Source organism: Cupressus sempervirens, chromosome 4, assembly GCF_028749045.1.
Source record: "Cupressus sempervirens isolate cs-2001-9-10 chromosome 4, ASM2874904v1, whole genome shotgun sequence".
NCBI lineage: Eukaryota > Viridiplantae > Streptophyta > Pinopsida > Cupressales > Cupressaceae > Cupressus > Cupressus sempervirens.
The window spans coordinates 854483196-854503785 of NC_143121.1; the positions used below are offsets into that span (position 1 = coordinate 854483196).

A 20590-nucleotide genomic window follows, 5' to 3' on the forward strand; every position below is an offset into this window, starting at 1 on the left:
TCTATATTTTTATTTCCATTTTGTGTACAATGTTGGTAGTGCCATGAGCATTTGACATTAGCCATAATAGAGAGAATATCTTTAAGCTTTCTTAAAGTAAGGAGGAAGTCACAAATCCATGTCTGAATGCCAAAACCTTGAAATACACCAAGTCAAGGCAAGAATTGAGAGTTTCTTGATTGATCAAAGACATTTGTGAGCTTGAATGATCATGTTATGATGGTGCATGAAATCTCTTGCAATGTTAGACAAAGAGGTGAGGCAACCATGAGCCATTTTGATTCAAATGAGAGCTAACGATCGAGTTCCTTGAAAAAGACGGAAAAAATGATCCTATCTCCAAGAAGTGCAAATGAACACAAAATTGAGCTTCCTTGGTTACACAGTCTTAAAAACTACAGATTTAGTTTTGAAGCTTGGTAGGTTTTATCTAGGTGGTGGTGTTCAAAGAATTGACTTCTAAAAAAGGCAAGCGCTAGCATATCTTCCCAAGGGATAGCATTCTTGTTCTGTTTTCTAATATGAGCAATAGTAGAGCCCATTGTTGCAAGAACCTAGGAAACATAAATCTAGATATCAACATTTGAATGATATTGATAAGAGTAGAGAGCTTGAGAACCACATACTAAGCATGACAATTCGGGACCTTCAAGGATATGCTGGCAATGCTAGGTTTAGCATGGGAGATATTGTGATGTGAACTGCGTCAACCTGGCATTTGCTATTTCTTGTTTCCTCTGGTGCTGGCAGTTAGAAACTAATTTACCAATAGTTTTTTTGCTGCTGTTTCTATTATATATTGTGAGATGGAGTCTTTATGACAAATTAGATTCAGTTTTTAGTAGGTCCCGTTTTCTTCTATTTCTAGTCTTATTGTTTTCTTTTCTTAAGCAAGTTTGTAGAAGACATTTGTTGGCTGTTCATTTTTTTATCATGTCGGAGTTAGTGGTCTTTGTTGTGGGGACGTTAGTAATCTTTTGTCTAGGAAAATAATGCTCTTTTTTGGGTAGGTGTTGGGCTGGAGATAGAAGGATATTGGACACACATAAATTTTGTTATGACTCATTATCTACGTTGCCAATCTCTGTTTGGATTTGGATTCAGGTTCATGATTTGGGTTTGTGGCTTCAACCTAGATTTTCTTGGGGAGGTTTGAGTTCACTTTGGGTTTGTCCATTCAAAACACATAAAGAATAAAATATATATACATATATGCAGCAGCAATTAAGTTCATAATACACCACTATGCTAATAGTAAAGTAACATAACAAAATAGACCACCATATATATCAATGTTTTAGTCCAAATAACATAGCATAATGCCAAATACTCCATCATATCAATGTTTCAGCTCAAAATAATTACATCAGCTTTAACAATCAGCCATTACTAATCAAGTATCATCAAAAGTCTTCAAATTCTTCACTAAGTCCACAAAAGTTTCCCTAATTCTCCCTGCCAAACCCACAGGGTTTTTGCAGGATCCTGTTCAAGCTTGGGGCAAACCATATCTGGACCCGTATTTGGGTCGGCTCAGATCTGGACCCTGCTGATTTGCAGAAGAATCTAGTAACTTAGTTTATTATATTGTTTTTTTTAATAATAAAATTATGGTGCCGTAGTTTTAACATTATTTTTTATTGGTTCTCTATGATAAAAAATGACTATTCATTATTTACTTTTCTAGTTATAAATATATATTTGTAAGAAAATCCTTAGTCTTCTATTAGAGATAATTTGCAGTAGAATAGGCTTCATCTGCATCAGTTTTTGTTATCAGAGCAATCCACGATTGCTAGAGGGGAATCTGAGTGAAAACAAAGGAGCAGGAGGAATGCAGATCCTCAACTGAACACTAGAAAAGTGTTTAGAAGGATAGAGGCCCTTGAAACCAGATTACAATTGGACAAGTCCAAAGAAGAACCAAACAGGTAAGTCAATGCTGCTAGGGTATTAGACCCTATGGAGAGGCTAATTGAAGCATTGACTGAATTAAGTTCCAAAGTACAGCTGGATATTTCAGATTTTAAAGTGAGTTCAACCCTGATATATACCTTGCAGAAGTTGAGTGTCTTGAGATGGAAGACATGGATGAAAATGATGCAATAAGAGTAAAAGTTACTGCCTTCAAACATACTCACCCATTTTCCAATGGTGGAAAAATGTGGAATGTTAAAGAAGAAGACAAGGACAAGAAAAAAATTTTAAACATTGGCCCAACCTCAAAAAATTTGAGAGCTTGATTCTTACCCTCAAATCACCAACAAAAATTGCTTAAAGAATTTCAAAATTTTAAACAAATGGATCAATTAGTAGACTTATATTGAACAACTTATGAGGCTTCCAATTTAGATGGATATATTTGAGAGTGATGGGCAAGTGGCAGCCCACTATGTAGATAGATTAAAGTTTCAACTTCAAAATGACCCTGCATTAGTGAAAGTTCCTAGTATAGATCAGGTTTATAAACCTGCTTTAAAGATAGAGGAGAAATTGAACACGAAAAAACAATGTAGTGAGTAAATGGGGTGATAGAAATAAATATAAAGGGAAACGTGTTTCTTTACAAACCTACCACGAGTGAAGAACTAGAAGAAACCGAGAGTGTGAAGGTTGACTTCATATTAGGGGGAGAGTTTGGAGGCAAGGGAGGAGGGTGTCGATCTTTTGGAATTTGGAAGCCATTGAGATGATTTATCTGTAACGAAAATACATGGCCACAGACTGCCCCCACAAAACACCAAAAGGTGATGGTGGCCCAAGAAGAACCCCAAACAAAAGTGACCGAAGAAGAGTTAAGAGAGAACCTAATGTTGAGAAGAACTTTACTATCTAGGGAGAAAGAAAGCCCCAAATCTGACTGGAAGAGGAATAGTGCCTTCCAAACAAACGTAAATGTTAGGAAAAATGTGTAAGGTGATCATAGATGGTGGATCTACCAAAAATCTAGTGAGTATAGAAACAGTCGATAAATTACAGTTTGCTTGCGCTCCAAAAGCTAACCCCTAAGATTTCTTGGTTAAAGAAAAGTCATCATCTACTTGTTGATAAAATCATGCCTCGCTGCCTTCAAAACTGGTCCATATGTAGATGAAGTGCTCTGTAATATGGTGCCAATGTATGCATTTCACTAGTTGGGTAGTCACTGGGAATATGGGCAGAATATAATCTACTGAGGTAGAGAGAATACCTACAAGGTTAAGCATGAAGGAAGGAAAAACTCTTAATACCATGGAAAGAGGAAGCAACATTATAAGTGGTAGCTTTATCTCATATACTAGAAGTTAGAATTAAGGTTGAAGAGAAAAATGAATTCTAGGTAAAACCAAGATAGAATTTGAAGATAAATTGGGAGCAAAAGAGACAAATTATTTGAAGAGTCAGATACAACCAAAAATTAATGTGGAGTTGCAGTGAGATTCAACTAACAAGATTATAGGTGAACCTCAAAAGGTTGATGAAAATTTAGTTGAATTTAATGGGGTTGAAGGGAATAGTGGATTGTGGGGATATGAGCAGAATTACAAAACATCTTTCATGGATGCAATAAAAAATTTAGACAAAAGTGAGTGCCTAACTCATTTGAGAACAGTGAGATGAAGTGTGATTCATGATTTGTTGTATGAATGGAATGAGAAGAAATTTTTAACTCTATTAATAGTTACAATAGTGATTATTTTGTCGATTCTATTTTGGGGACTTTGCCTAGCTTTACTGGTCCAACTGAATGGTAGAAGCAGCACTGGATTTCTAATCCTAGAAGCAGAGTATCTGGGAACTCCTTCATCCCTCCTTGGGTGTGTATCTCCATATACAATTCGGATATGTATCTGATATGGCCTGGATACACATTAAATAGTGTACCCATGCATGCCCAAAAAACCCTTGATTTTCCAACTGTGTCTGATATGGCAATTTGATTTTTTTTAAAAATGATGTAAATCTTCCTATATTTAATTTAGAAAGACCTCATCTATTTGTTTTGTTTTAAACAAAGACTACACTAAATGTGAAAGACAAAAGAAATGGTTTTTTATTTCAATGACCCATTTTTTGGGTTATTTTGCAATGCAACTCTACTATATTTGTATATTGTGAAGTGTTAAATTAACTTATAATTATTTATGTAGCATTTATGTGTCTATATTCCTTTTGAAGTAATGAAAATCTGCTCTAATAACTTAGAAAAATGTGTTAAATATATGTCTGTTTTTTATTAATTTTGTATCCAGCTGTATCATATTGGAGTCCTAAAAACTGGCCAAATCTGTATCTGATACTGTATATCTGTCTCCATGTCCATGCAACTTAACCTAGAAGAACATGAGGTGAAATCCTTAGTGGTGGCTTGAATAGGGAGAAGGGATTACAAAAGAATAATTTGAAGATGAAACTTCTAGGTCCACTCTAATACCAGTGTCAACATAGTTCAGTACTTTTGAACCGGGAGGTTAAGTTTCTATTTTTTAAATATGGGGAGAATGATACAAAGTGCCTCAACCTGGTGTTTTCTATTCTTGTCTCCTTTGGCACTGGGAGTTACAAAACCAATCTAATAATAAATGTTTTGCTGTTGTTAACTTGTTCCTATTAGTTATGTCGAGATGGTTATTAGCCTTTATGGAAAATTAGATTCAGTTTCGAGCAGGATACCATTTTCTTCTATTTTTAGGCTTCTCTTTTTTGTGGCAGTTTTATGGGTGCTATTTACTGCTTTGTAATTCTTTTTTGGTGGAGTTAGTGTTGTTTTGGGGCAGTTCTGTGGGTTCTGTTTAGTGAATGTTGTCAGTTTTCTTTACAGTGAAGTTGGTGGTTTTTAGTTGGGGGATGGCATAGCTTGTATATAGGATAATAAAGCTCTGTTTTGGATAAGCGTAGAGCTGGAGATAGAAGGAAATTTAGATAGAAATTCCGTGACAATTCACTTTATTCTATTTTGATCTATAATAAAATTATACTGCTACAGTTTTACCTTTGCTTTTTTTGGGTTATCTGCTATGAAATATGACTTCATTAAACTATTCATTATTCAGTTTATTGTTCTGAATACATACTTGCAACAATATAATTAAAAATATTGCAGAGACTACCGTCAGAGTTGACCATTATACTAAAGGAGGCAGTGGATGAATCAGCATCAAGACTAAATGCAAATTTGTTTACTGGGCTGATTGGTCCTGATGAAGTTGGTGAAATTCATATGAATGAGAATGGCATCCTAGAGGCATCCCTGGAGATGCAACCCTCATTGACTGCCATCAATATTTGTGTTTTACTTGTGACGTCTAATCGTGCTTATCCGGAAGGCATTGGAAATACTCTTTTACAGGGAAATTGGTTAGTTACAATTCTGCATACTGGCCCAAAAGGAATGTATCATCATGGGAAGAAACTGGATGACAGTCAGGTTAAGATCAGGAATGCTGTAGTGCATAAGGGGCTTATAGCTACTGTTAACAAAGGTGAAGAATGGAAAGCCTTAGGTGTATTCAAAAGAATTATTGAAAAATTGTATTGATCACGTACACCACCACTCTTATTTGGAGACGGTAATGGAGGTACATAGGACCCTCATTTGGAAGACAGTGATGAAGGTTTGCTTATTACGATTCTCATGTAATCTTTGCTTCTTAGCCAACAGCATCTTTGAGAAGGTGTACTTTTTTCACAATGCCAATATTAAAATAAATATGTACACTTTTTCATTAAAAAAAGTTTTAAAACAACAATTTGCTATTGGCTGTTAGCCTAAGTTTCTATTGTTGTCGCTGGAGAAAATTATTAATGTTTAGAAGTCTGATCCCTTTAAACTTTAAAGCATTTTGTCAATAATTGCACAAATTGGCCTGAATCTCCTGTCAAACATATGGAATGGGGTGGCATATAAGCACTCTATGCCATATGGAGCTCACATATTCAGAATTTGCACATATGGATGAATTGAAATCTATGTATCAGAGAGCATGGATTGCATGTAGACCATCCTGTTTGAAAGAACTAGCAGGAAATTTGAGTTACTTTACAAATTTTTTTTACTACCTCCAAAATCTAGATGAATTCAATGTCTGGGCCAGTGCAGGAAACTGAATATTACTTGTTAATGTTTATTTCTATGCTCCACGGAGTTTCTGGGACAGGGATGTTTTAGAGGATGGGGACATGTGTTGATGCAAGTTTTGTATCACTTACATAACATATTAGTAATTGAATATTTGATACGGAGTATCAAACATACAATTCCTCTCTTGAAAAGTTATTGCTCATGGGGTTATGAGAATAACTACAATGTTTCTTACTCTTGTGGATACTCGCTCAGTTTTATTGATGTGATTTGTTGGTAATCACGTAGGCGGCCTTACACTATTCATTCAAGGATGACTTGGGTTTTTGGTTAGATGGTGATGATTTTGTGGGAGTGCTAGGTGATGTTGATGGTGATGGTGAAGGATGTAGCGCCAGATAATGTTGATTGCGCGAGGAGGCAAAAATGGTTCTAATGAGTCCTACCTTCCTAACTTTCCTAGAGTGAAGTTCGACTACCACACTACTCGACATTCTAATCCTACTTCAACTACTCTCTATTCTACTCCTACTTCTATGAATGGAAAGGTTAGCAAATGAATGGGCATCGAATTTAATGAAAGCTAACCAGCGGCCCCATCTTCATAGATGCAATGATTCAAAGGAAAAATAAACTAGTTTACCACACAAGGCTCCCCAACCAGCCGCTAGGATGCTAGTGGTCTAGTATTGATCCCTACCAAACATTCACTAACATCACCATACAATCAGCCATCTACTTCTACTCTAACAACATGAAATGAAATTCTAATTAATTAGAGAGATGAGAAGAACCATGCAATACACCAAAATGATCATGTATATCCACCATGCAAGTCACAACAACGAATAGAGAACAATTTTGATAGTATCTTGGCAACAATCCTCCAACATGACTCTCACAAATGTTACTCTAACTATTTGGAAGTAGAAACCATGCAATAATACCAAAGGCTCTTAATCACCATGCAAGTCACAAAAATGAGAAAGAAAGCGATTTTGGCATTATCTTACGCAACAATTTTCTCCCCCCCTTACAAATGAGATTAAATGGCCTTTTATAGATGCCAAAATTACAACCAATGGTAGAGATCAAAAGCAAAATCGACGATCCAGATTGAATCCCAAAAACCTTAATTAGGAATGCCACCTCATCAGCCAATGAGAAGATGCCACCTCGTCAATGGACCAATGAAAAAAGTGTAAAGGTGGCAACCAATGAGAAGGCACCAAAATGACGTCCAATCAGAAATAGACACTTGTCCTATTTTAGAAGAAAGAGAAATTGCCACTTGGGCTTACATTAAATGATCTTCTAATATGACTCTCCCTTTTTTCTTTCATTCTTTTAGCTAAGGCAATGAACCTAGCTAACCTTTAGTTGACTTCCTCTATAGGAGGAAAAGGTGTGTGCTTTATCTTGAGCTCCGCCGATTTCATCATGCTGTTTGCTGCTTGTAGTGTCTTCTCATGATCCTTCTCATACTCTTGTGAATTCAAAAAAAGCATTGAGAGAGGAAAGGGTGTTCAAATGTCTCTTCTTGATAGTAACTTTTCCTAGCTCATCCAATCTAGATCCAAGCTTTGCTTCATTGATGTCCTCTTCTCTGATATCTTTAAAATCAGGTGCTGCTCCAATGTCGCTCATCATGGTTATAATGGAAGTATCGATGCCTAGGCTGTGATGTGCAACCACCTTTTGTAGATGTTCTTTGCGAAGGGGGATTGTCCTTCCTTTAGTCTGGCCTTTACCTGTATCATGTTTACTGTACCAACATTGGTATTGGTTATTTGCTTGATTTTCGAGAAGAAAGGTGTTTTGGGCATCATATCCTCTTTGTCTTTCTTAGTGTTTGTCCCCTTAGGATTCTTGCTTGTACTGACTTCCTCCATCTCATTGCCCTATTTCGGGATGGTACAGTAGTGGACAATTAGACTAGCAGAACCAAGGGAGACAATCCTTAGACTAGAACGAAAGAAGGAAGTCAGCTTAAGGACCTCTTTCAACTCTAAATGATTAAAAGTCACCTCTACCAATAGCCAGATCTATTATTCACCTCATTTTCGAGAAGAATGTTGTTTTAGGCATCATATCCTCTTTGTCTTTCTTAGTCTTTGTTCCCTTAGGATTCTTGCTTGCACTACAATCCTCCATCTCATCACCCTATTATGGGATGGTAAAGTGGTGGGCAATGAGTGCAAGAAGAACCAACAGAGACAATCCTTAGACTAGAATGAAAGAAGGAAATCAACCTAAGGACCCCTTTCAACTCTAAATGATTTGAAATTACTTTTACCAATAGTCGGATCTTCTTTTTGGAATTTAGGGTCAGACTTCGAGAATTTCAAACCCCTTGCAAATCTTGAGGCCCTAGCTCTAGGAGAAAATCACAACCCCTCTTGAAAATCAAAATTTTATCTTCCACAAATTTCGGCTCCCACAAAATTTGGCTCCCTCAAATTTTGGCTCCCACAAAATTCGCCTTCCACAAAATTTGGCTCCCACAAAATTCAGCTTCCACAAATTTCGGCTCCCACAAAATTTGGCTCCCTCAAATTTCGCCAAGCAAGAAGAGTGCAGATTTGCTCTTGCAAAAAAAATCATCCAAGGAAAATACCAATCTGCGCTTGCAAAAATTGTCCAAGGAAGAAGAAATCTGCCCTTGCAAAAATTGTCCAAGGAAGAAGAAATCTGCCCTTAGTCAAAAATTGCCTAAGCACCAAAGAGGAAGAGTGAGGAATGAGAAAATGAGAGGAAAGAGTTTCCTCTTATACCCTGCTTGCTCATCCTCCCTAGCTGGCCAACTGGGACACTGGGAGCAAAAATAAATATTAATTAGCACACAAAACTAGCCCTCAATTAAATGCTTAGCACAAAATTAACTTTGCCATGATGAAATTCACTTTTTTAAATTGCCAATTAGACCAAAATTGCAAAAAGAAATTAAATAATGCCTTGGAGATGCTAAATATTTCTATTTAATGAGGATTTAGTAATTAATACGTCATTAAAATCAGATTTTGGGTAGCTAAAAGCCATTTTTTAATATTAAATTATCAATTTCATTAAAGGCTAAAAAATTTTCAAGGCAATTTTAACCCATTAAAGCCATTTTTTGCAATTTATTTCCAAATTGATTTTGCTATGCCATTAAGTTTTTTTGACAAAAATAAAATGACCTCTAGAGTCAAATCGATTTTGCAATTTGGCTTCATCTCCACAAAATTAATTTTTTCACCAAAGGGAAATTTAAGATTTTGCAAAAAAGTTCAAATCTAACAAAATTTCATTTTTTGAAAATTATCCAAATTTACACAATTATATCCAATTTTTCGAAAGAAATTGTCTAAGTACAAATTTACAATTTTATCTTGCCAAGCGTTGCTTTGAAAATTTTGTCCCGCCTAAGGATGAAATTGGTCATTTTGGAAAATCAAGTTGGAACCGGGTGAAAATAAGCTAAGCCTCTCCCCACTGGCCTGAAGGTGTCCATGGCTTAAATTTTTTTCAAAAAATCAAATAAAAAATTGTTGGACAATCCAAAAATTTAAAAAAAGGGGGTCCCCAAAGTTTTGGGGCGATAGAGTGAGAACCTCACAACATCTAGCATCTACCCAAAGAAATGTTCTTGAACATTTCAAGAAATAAGTAACTTAGAACAAAAATCTTAGGATGGCTTATCTGAAGATCTATTTAAGGACAAGCACTCAACAAGGGAAAGAACTCTCAAGTTGAACCTAAGCACCCTGACCTTAAGTTACTCACATGTGTGCAAATGATTTATTTCGCGCTCGACAAGAACTTGATAGTGATATTGCTATCAAGATTTAACCATATGATTTTTGAGTCAAACTCATTGACGCATGTTTCATGAGTAGTGATTCAACATGAATCCATCTCTCATGAGAATAAATGGAACACTTAGCACTCATTGGATCTAGGTGATGCTCACAGGGGTGAAGCACCGGGACTTCCCGGGAGGTCACACATCCCAGTTTTGTGAGATTTCAGTACTGTGAGCATCACCTAGATCCAATGAGTGCTAAGTCCCGATGCTTCACCCCTGTGAGAATCACCTAGATCCAATGAGTGCTAAGTATTCCATTTATTCTCATGAGAGATGGATTCATGTTGAATCACTACTCATGAAACATGGGTCAATGAGTTTGACTCAAAAATCACATGGTTAACCTGATAACAATATCACAATTTGACTAGCTGTGGAAATTATCTCCTACTTATCAATTGATGAGCTTAAGGGGCTTTCTAATGAATGGTTCATAAGGCACAACACTTGGTGAAGGTTTTGCAAATGGGGTTGCAAGCTTTGGGTTTAACTATGGAGGAAACTCCATAGTTAAGCACGCTCAAGTTGGAGTAGTACTGGGATGGGTGACCTCTCGGGAAGTCCTAGTGCTTCACCCCTGTGAGCATCACCTAGATCCAATGAGTGCTAAGTGTTCCATTTATTCTCATGAGAGATGGATTCATGTTGAATCACTACTCATGAAACATGGGTCAATGAGTTTGACTCAAAAATCACATGGTTAAATCCTGATAGCAATATCACAATTTGACTAGCTGTGGAAATTATCTCCTACTTATCAAGAATTTGATAATTTTTTAGATCCATTAAACTTAATTATTATAATATCCTTACTTCAAAAGCAACCTGGATAGAGCCCTGCTGCTAGCTAGGCATCTATAGCCCCGACGAAATTATCATTGTGACACTACAGTCATGGTTCTACCTTTAATGATAATTTTTATAGCACCGATAGAGATGATTGCACACCCTTGAACCAAATTTATCTTTATTTTCACTTTGATACTGTTTTTTCTCTTTTCTCATGATATTTTCTCCTTTTTTTTTTCTTCTTTTCTTTTCAATCTTTTGTTTGGTTTGCAAGCAATGAAGCTTGCAGAGGGTTTGGAAGACCACAGTGGCACTGAAGCATGTAGGAGTTGATGAAATCCAACTCTACAGTCGCCAAGATCACCCGCAGTGCAAATAACTTGCCGAAGAGAAACCTAAGGAGCAAGAGCTTGAAGGAAACAAAGCAGGAGAAAATATTTCACAATAGGAAAAATAAAATTGCTATGTGAATGGATGATCTTACAATGAGAGAGAGACCGAATATAAAGGCCTCAAGGAAGTTTGTAGAACAAGCTCGAAAGTGTTAGAAGATTAGGTTGACAGGGAACAAACTCCCGTGTTGTCAACAACTAACCACTACAACTATTAAATACTAAATCTTAAATAAATGCATTAATCTAAGTAAGCTTAAGTAAATAGAATAAATAATAAATAAATAAATAATTATTTACTCTAACACCCCCCTTTAAGTGCAACTTAGGGGAATGCCTTAAGCTCCCAAAATAAGATGAAAATGCAGAATGGGTTTCGACAACAAGACCATGTTAGGTACTTATGTACAATGAAAATAAATGCAACCTCTAAAAATGGGGAAAGAGGGAAAACCTCATGGGAAAAACCCTCCCCCAAAAACAGGTAAGTACAAACATGCAGAAAAAAATGAAGGAAGGCCTCAACAAGACCCCCCAAGGACAACTTCCACCGAAAATGTTTCAAGAGACTCTTGCAAAACCATAAGTACAATTAGCCCCCCTATGAGAGATAGAAAAGGCACCAAAGCCTCCTCAGAATGATGGAGCTCCTGTAGAAATGATCGAACCAATGAAACTCCAATGTGGAAGGAACGAGGGCACATAACAAGAGAACCCCTAAATGAGGGGGGAAATTGGAAAGCCTAGCTGATGCCCAAAGGAAAAAGTATGAGGATCTGGAAATGGAATCCCCAAGGCAGGTGTGATGACATTGTCATGAATGTCCGCTGTAGTATCCACAACAGGTGCACCTGGAGTCTCAATGAATGAAGCTGGAGGATCAGGTAGAGCGAAAGAACAATCCTGCGGAGGAGAAAAGCCCTCAACTGGATGTGGTGTGGTAGTCAAAATAGGGATCTCAGGAACAATACGAAGGTTCAAGTATCCAGATTGCACCACATGATGCTCCTACAAAAGAGAAGTAGTGTGCTCCAACAATGGAGATGTTGGACAAAAGTGTGAGAAGGTGTAGAGATGAGTGGAAGGATCAACTATCCCTATAGCAATAAGACCTCCTGTTACATGATTTCAAATGAAGACCGAATCAGCAGTGAACTCAACTGTCTTCCCTGATCCACTGCGTGTAATCTGAGAAATCAAGAGAAGGTTGGCAGACAAAGATGGAATATACAATACATCATTGAATATACCATCTTGGATGTGAACTGAACCTTTCCTGCAGATTGGCAGGGCAGTGTTATTCCCCATGAGAATATGAGGAATAGGAGAAGACTCAAGAGTAGAGAAGACATCTTGAGAAGATGTCATATGGTGAGAAGCACTTGAATCTAGTATCCAAGGAACCTGTGAAAGAGATGCAATGGTAGCCTTTAATGCATGACCCTTTCCAAGATCTGATGTAGATGGCGAAGATGTGGAAGAAGACTGAAAGGCAGACCCCTGTGAGGTAGAAGAGGATGGAGAAGAAACAATGTTCTTCTGAAGAACAGCTTGCAAATCTGCAATTTGTTTCTCATAGCCATCAAATCTCTTCTAAAAACAATGTGCCTCATCATGAGATCGTTTCCCCACAATAGGAACAGGTAGGAGTCTTAGTCTTCTTTTTCTCCTTCTTAGAAGATGATGAACCAGTAGAAGAGTGATTTGATATCTGCTTTGACTTTTGCTCTTGTGTATCCTTGACAAACAATGCCTGTGACTATGAACTTGAAAGTGAATCCATTTGAGTGATCTTGGACTATTCACGGGTTAACCGATCACAAAATATCTCAAATAAAGGCATCCTGTGTCTATCACCCAAGGCATCCATAGTGGAGTAGAAAGTGGAAGAGAAGATCTGATACTGTCCCCTTAACTTTGAGAGTATAAAAAAGATACACTCGTCATCTGTCTTGGTTTTCCCACATCCCTGCAAAAGTGTACGCAGAGATTTGAACTTCATCAAGAAGTCCTCAATGGTGGGAAAGCTGTCAGGTGTCAAAGAAGTCAACTTTGCATCTAGCTGAAGTGCCTAGAACTCATTCACTTGGCCAAACAAAGTCTGAAATTTGAGCCAATAAGCTCGTGGAGTAGCCAAACCATCCAAGTGAAATAGTAGATTGTATGAAATGTTCAATACAGTCAATCCCATGGTCTCATCCATTTTGTTCCTATGCTGAAGAACCTCAAAAGCTCGTGTAAGAATAAGTTGATTCTCGTCCAAACATGACCATAAGCCCCTTGACATGAGAAGCCATGTCATTTGTGTCTTCCAGGTGTGATAGTTGTGTGGTGTGAGACGAGTCACAAATGGATCAGCCATTGAGAGAAAGAAGAAGATAGAAGTAGAAGGGTCTTATTTTGAAGTAAATTACAGAAAAGAAAATGCCCCGTCCCCCCCCACAATGTATAAATTGGGCACTCTTTACTTAGTGCGATTACAATAGCCAATTTAGGGCCTAATTCTGGAAGTAATATTTCTGTCCACAGAACCTATAATCTAATTGCAGATCTGAAAAGTAGACAAAAAAAATGCACTTTCAAAAAAAAATAGAACCTGATTATGTGTCTAGATGAGCCCGTACAAAGCATTAAAGTGAAAAAAATGGAATTTGTGAGTTGCAGAAAAATTTAGGAATAGAGACACTACTACATTTAACATCATTTTTCGACCAAAAATTTCGACCATCCACTAAATAAATTGAGGGTGGTCGAAATGTAAAGGCAAAAATTTCATTTTTTTACATATAAGACCCGTGTTGATCGAAATTTTGACCAACACAGGGCTTATACATCCACAAAGTTCAAAAAACATTTGCACAATTACATTTTTCGCGCCCGATTTCATTTGATGTTTTTGGAGCATTTTCGCATGGTTACCTCTGCATTTTTGCATGGTTTTCTCTGAGCCCAGTTTCGTTTCAGGTTTTCTCCACCCACTTGACTAATGACGCCTGCTAGCCCTGGGAATAATATGAAAGGGGGCCTTGCATTTGCATCAATATGGGGGGGGGGGGGGGGGGGGGCAGAATAGTAGTTCGAAACTCTCGATATTGTCTCTCTTTCATTTTTCCTGATGTGCTCGACTTCAAAAGCTGTTCCATTCACGACCTCCTATGACACCTGCATCTCCAATGGTCGAGGAGAGGGATTTCGCTTCGAGCATATTTCCATAGGTACATGTGTATTTTTGTTGTAGGCTTTTATGATAATATTGAAGATGGAAGTGAATACTATTACTATCATTATTATTTTTTATGCCAAAGTTCAGCCATTGTTGTGTAATATAAATGGGAGAGTCTCCGCTCAAGTGTTTTTTCTCAGTGATGTTTTGATGATAAGTGTTAAAAAGAGTCTAGTTGCAAAAAGAATGTAATGCACTTGTTGTTTCATTTTATTGAAAGTGTGTAGATGCAGATTTATCATTTGGAATGTTGGTCTATTGTAACAACTATTATACTTTTTGTTATAGTAATGAAAGGAAAGAAAGGAAATGTATATGCAGAAGCTGTAGTTGTAAAAGCTTAGAAGAAATAATAATGACAAATTTTTTGTTTTATAAATATAGTTGTGTTGGTATCATATTTTTCTTGTATTTTTGTTTTAATAATACATAATTATATTGTATCATTTAGACAACAGTTTCATATTTGAAAAAAGAACAAAAAGAAAAATAAAATTGAGTGTGTTTCTCTCTTCAACTCTAGAACATTCAACTTAAACATCAACACATAAAGATAATAATTTGAAATCTGGTGCGTTTAGTGCTTGGAGTTGTACCCTCAATACCTAGGCCATGTGGGCTATAAAACATGATATTCATGTGATTCTATGTTAGATGATGATGATAATGAATAATCACTAGCTACTACTAGCTCATGTAGTGATAAAAGGTCTTCAATGCACCTCTAACTACAAGTATGCCATGGAAAACTTGTGATGGAGATGACTCCTCAAACTAATAGACTATCATGGAATTTTTTTGATAAAGATGACACCTACAAATACTGGACTATCTTCAAAAACTTATGATGAAGATGGCACCTAAATTTACTAGACTATAATTGAATTGATGTACTTTGGATCCTTCACTGAAAGTCTCTGTCATTTTGTTAGAAGATGATTTATCTTCTAGTTCAACCAAAAGAATCTCTCTCCTATATTTCAACATTACATTTAATTGTTGCATTGCAATTAGGTCTTCCTACAAGGGTTTCCATTTGGATGAATAACAAACTTGTTGGTGTTTTAAAACTACTAAGCAACAAAATGCTTAATACCAAGATGACAATACTCACACAGTCTAAAGACTAGCCAATTCTTATTATCAATTGTATGTGCACACCATTTGGGCCAAACTTCTACAAAACCAAGGGTGGTTTTCTACTCTTTTGGCTCTGCAAAACCAGGGTGGGTATACCCAGAGATGATATAAGACCAGGAAAACTGTATGAGAATTATCTTAGTTTCATTCTGATTTTTCATCTCAAATTCTCCAATACATGTACAATTCTTGATACTTTAATAAACACATCCCATATAATAGATATGGCCAAAAATCTTCTATAGGTCTGTAGATGTTCTCAGCAATAATGGCTAACTAAAGCTAAAACATTCCATGCAAACAAGTAGAGACCAACTTTGAAGATCTACAGGAAATAAAAGTAAAGTTGATTATAATTCTGCATTTTGACAATCATGTGTGACACATTTCTCTTTCAGCTGGATTAAATTTGATCAGTGCCTAATCCGTTGGGGTTCAAAGTCTACTACAAATCTCTAGATCTAATTTGTTGCCTTACAACAAATTTTATCAGCAATTCTTATCAGAAATCGTCATTCAAAATCCTTTCCACTACTGCAGCAACCTTATCAAATTCATCAAAGCTTTTACTTAATCCATTGAATTAACAACCATGATAAACAGATATACAACCTAATTGAACTGCATTCAATTGCACAAGCCTTTACTTATACAACATCAAGATAACCAAGTAATCAAAAGGAGACAAAGTTCAAAAAGAACTGATATGGGGACAGTTCATAATTTGTATTCATTTTCCTTGAAAATTGTATACAATTTACAATAGACTCAGAATGACCTTCAAAAAGAAACACAGATCATTCTATATTCATGTATTCTCAAGATCTGACAGAGAAAATACATCACGAATTTTTGCTCAAAAATGGTGGACCAAAAATAGACTAAGTGTATCACTTATATAGTGTGAAATGCAACAAGCTTTAGGCTAAGAGAAACTGACAGGTGTCTTTTACAAGGAATATCTACATACACCTATCACAAAATGACAAAACTATGGGTAACAAAAGATATCGAAATCAAATCATTCCTTTCGGTGGGTCAACTTTTGTTACATGTTCTGATGTTGCTGAGTTGGCTATTGATCTGATTTATCTTCATATGTAATTGCTAAATTAGCCAACGATGAAGCTTGTTCTGACGAGGGCACATTAACCTCCACCTGCAGGCTTCCACCACCTTCACTCTGCATGGTAAGGACAACTTCTACCTTTTCCTTTTCTTTAAGTGTATTGGCATCTTGTGGTCTCGGTTTTGCAACTGAAAGTGACAGGTTTTTCTTGTCTTCTTCTTCTGATTAGGTTTGAGTAGTGATGGTATCAATGATTTGGACTTCCTCACCCTGTACCTCATTACTGTCAGTTTCATCTACATCAAACTATTCACTAGAAGCCATTTCTACCATCCACTTGTCAAATAATGTGTCATCTGGCCAATTGAATTGCAAAATATCCTTCTGATTCTTTATTATATAATTAACCTCATTATCAATATCAACAAATTCCTGTTTTAAAGAATCAAAGAATATTTTGGCTTTCACCATTTCTTTTGTTGTGGTGGCCCATCGTGCATGCCCTGTTTCATTTATGACTTGATTCATTCTTAAACAGAATAAATCATCAAGTTGCTTCGCCCATTCCTCTTTGCTTTTCAAACTATTTTTCTTATCTAGGGCATGAGGAAATAAATTAAATTTTTGGCTCTTATATTTGTCTAAGTAGCATATTATTATCTTCTGTAAATGTATCCTTTTGCTATCAAAATCAGCAAGACCAGAAACAATGTCAAAGGTTTTATCAATCTGATCACGAGAATTATTTATAACAGATAGACACAATAAGGTTAATGCTTTCTCCCTTCTCACCCATTTGTTCACAATAGGCTTTAGAGCCTCATCATCTACTTTTAACTCCTCCTAGATGTTAATCACCCTAGCCAATTGATCATGGATTAGAGGCCATTCAACCTTGTCTCCTAGATATGTAAGAGCTGTTCTTAGTTTATCTTCATATTTAGATTCTAGCTCTACATGTAAGGCCCATAGTTTACTCTTTTCTTCTTCAAAATCCTTAGTAGTGTAATATTGTGGCCCTTGGGGTTTGTCTAGTATTTCAATGAGGGGGGTAGATTTGAAAGGTTCAACAGGGGGGCGAGGGTATGTTATTTTAGGCCTGGTGGATTTTCCCAGTAGCTTGTTCTCAAGCTCAACTCTCCTTTTTACCTCTTTATTGTAGGCATCCACAACTGCATCATATTTACTTTGTAATTCAAACATTTCCTTTTCCTCCCTTTTAGCAGTAGCCAAGGCAAACTGAGAATAATCCACATTCATGTGGGCTGCCTGTACATGTGAGGTATCAGCATCTCTCCTCACAATAATATTCCCTATCAGTCCTGAACCATCAGGCTGTGCTGATACAATCCTAGGTCCTCTTCTTAATGACCACATAACAAGAGCAGCTTGATCATCACTAAAAGCAGTCCTTGCAAATTCCTTTTTATTTGGGTCTTGTAACTCCAATCTATTAGAAACATAGTTGAAAATCAATGCATCTGCAATATCCCAATTAGGAAACAATAGTATGTTAGAAGTTTTTACCATTTGCCTTCCCTCCTCAGGGGTAATGTTCTGGAATTCTTGTATCATTTGCTCCTTTATTTGGTTTTGGATGGAGGCTTCGTCCATTTCTGGATGCTCTATTTTTATGTTCTTACATCTTTCCTCAAAATTGTGGATGTTTGCCCTCCAAGCAAATTGATGGAAAGCCCTAGACCTTACAAAACTGTCATCTAACAAAAATTGCTGGCTGGCTTGTTCCAAAACAAGGTCCAATTCCCTTCCCTTAAAATCAGCTACAGTCAGCTCAAGGCTTGGCATAGGAGGTTCCCTTCATTGATCTCTGCTTGAGTGACAAAAACTCCCCCTTGTGATCCAATTTGTTCAATTTTCTCAATAGTGAGCTGCTCCTCCCCGGTTCTCAAAGGGGTCTGTGAAGGTGAATACTCCTCAACATGAGAATCCTCCTCTTATTATTTTCCTCCTCTTAGGGGAGGGCTTAGTAGGCCTCTCTTCCAAAACCCTACTAGTGGACTCAATTACTTGTTTGCCTTTGTCCACTGTATTCTTTTTATTTTGAACAATAGTATATCCCGGCCTTTTTTGGACAGTTAATTGACCTACTCTTATATTAGGAGTAAAACCCAATCTTCCCATTACTTCCCTGGCCTTATCTGGGTAGAACCTAATAAAGAATTGCTTCTTTTCATTCATTGCCTCTATTATTTCAGGAAAATTATTCATAAGTTTTCTCATCTTATCTACATTTGTAACTGCATCGTCCAAAGGACTATGATCTGGATCAAAACAATGAATGAAATCCAAAATTTTTGAAAAGACTTTCCACTTTTCTTTCCTAGTCTCTTGCTCCTGCAAGGAGTACTCATTCCTTATTAAGTCTTTAGGAAAATAAAATTCATGCTCAATTTTACCAAGCTTAATTCTCTGCCTCAGAGCCAAATGATAAAATCCTTCAGAATCACAAAAATGAGGATGGAAAGTGGCCATCTTATAAGGATTCCAAATCTTGTGTAGAGAAAGCCAACCTCCTTTTGTGATTACAAAATGATGAGCCACTGTGCAACTAGGAAAAATTGACCCTTTTTGTCTTTTCAATAGAAGGGCTTCCTCCACTCCTCCCAACTGCCACAATATCTCAGCAACCCCTACCTTCAAAGGCACTTGGTAGGGTAGTACGCGAGGGCTTCCTTTAAAACCATATATTCTAAATACAGTAGAAAGAGAATATGGAATGACATCTCCCCAATTATGTGAAACTTTCAAACCACTTGCGTTGTCCATAGGCCTAATGAGATTCATTAATGCTTTGGGGATTCTGGGATTGTCCCTTAATAGGAGGCATCTCAGCTTTGAAGCGAAATACCTATCAAACTTGACAAAACTGGCATTCTCTGCATCCCAAGTCATATCTGCACTCCACAATTGAACTGGTAATGCTTCCCCACTCTCTTCTCTGTCTAATTCCATTTCTTTACTAAAATATGTTACTCCCTTGAATAAGAACATGTGCATTAACAGAGAATAATGGCCAAAAGTTTTTTCCACCTTACCCTTAGCAATTCCAATCAGTCCAATGTGAATCTCCTCAGCTAAGTAAGAAGCAAAATAAAAAATTATATCCACACCAAAAGAGGAAATCTGAGTAATCATATACATAAAATCCACAGGCATGAACTCTTCTTCATCTCTCCCAAAAATTTTACACAAGGACCTATATATTTCTATAGCCCTAGAATTGAAGTATGCCCTTTTGAAAGGCTCCCTGGAGGATGCTGTTATTGCTGGCAGTGTTCCAATTCTACCTATGTGTGCACTCAGTGCTCCTTGCCTAACTGCATCTCTCTTAGACATATACTCATTTTCTAACCCTTTCAAATCAATGGGCACATGATAATCAGTGACATGCCCTAAACTGAAAACTTCCCTAATCTCCTCTACACTGATTGTAATCAAGATTTCACCATCAGTTCTCCTCACTACCCTAAGGGCTTGGTCGTAATTCTTAGCTACAGCTTCCAAAAGATCATAATCTATGAAAACATTGGGAACCACTGATTTTCCTAGACCAAAATTTCAGATGTTGGCATGTGGGGCAAAAAGGTTCCTCTCTGAAAACCATTTTTTGAATAAAACAAGACCAGTCTGTGAAGTTGTTGCATCCCTAACCCAGTTTCCTTTGTCATACAACCCATCTGCTATTTTCAGTCTAGGGTTTAATGAAGTTAGCCTCTTAACTTCTACAGTTTCAATAGTGGAAGAAGGGAGCAGTTCAAGCAAATCATCATGGACATTCCTATTCAAATAGTTCTCTTGACCAGAAAACGCTTTCTGTTTTGGAGCCATTTTAATTAACTCTGGAAGGAATTGAAACAACAGAAGGATTATAATGCAAGTACTTACTTTGAATTTCACTCTAGTTCTTCTTAGTGTTACTGCAATCTTTCTGCGAACAAATTGCTTCACAATCTTACCGAATCCAGCATGGTCTTCTCAACAGCTGCTCTGAATCTTTGTTCGAGTATGGTGGAATTAAGAAAATCTTCTGTGTTATACTCTATTTTTC

General features: G+C 36.8%; 1 pseudogene across 1 annotated transcript in view; it reads left to right on the forward strand.

The window, feature by feature from the left end:
* The window catches only part of LOC149564076 (uncharacterized), a 46660-nt pseudogene extending 40946 nt beyond the window's left edge, over positions 1-5714 (forward strand). The window contains exon 6 of the transcript XR_016364156.1: positions 5084-5714. The product of XR_016364156.1 is annotated as an uncharacterized LOC149564076 (transcript). The remainder of the gene's footprint in view (positions 1-5083) is intronic.
* The last annotated feature ends 14876 nt before the right edge of the window (positions 5715-20590 follow it).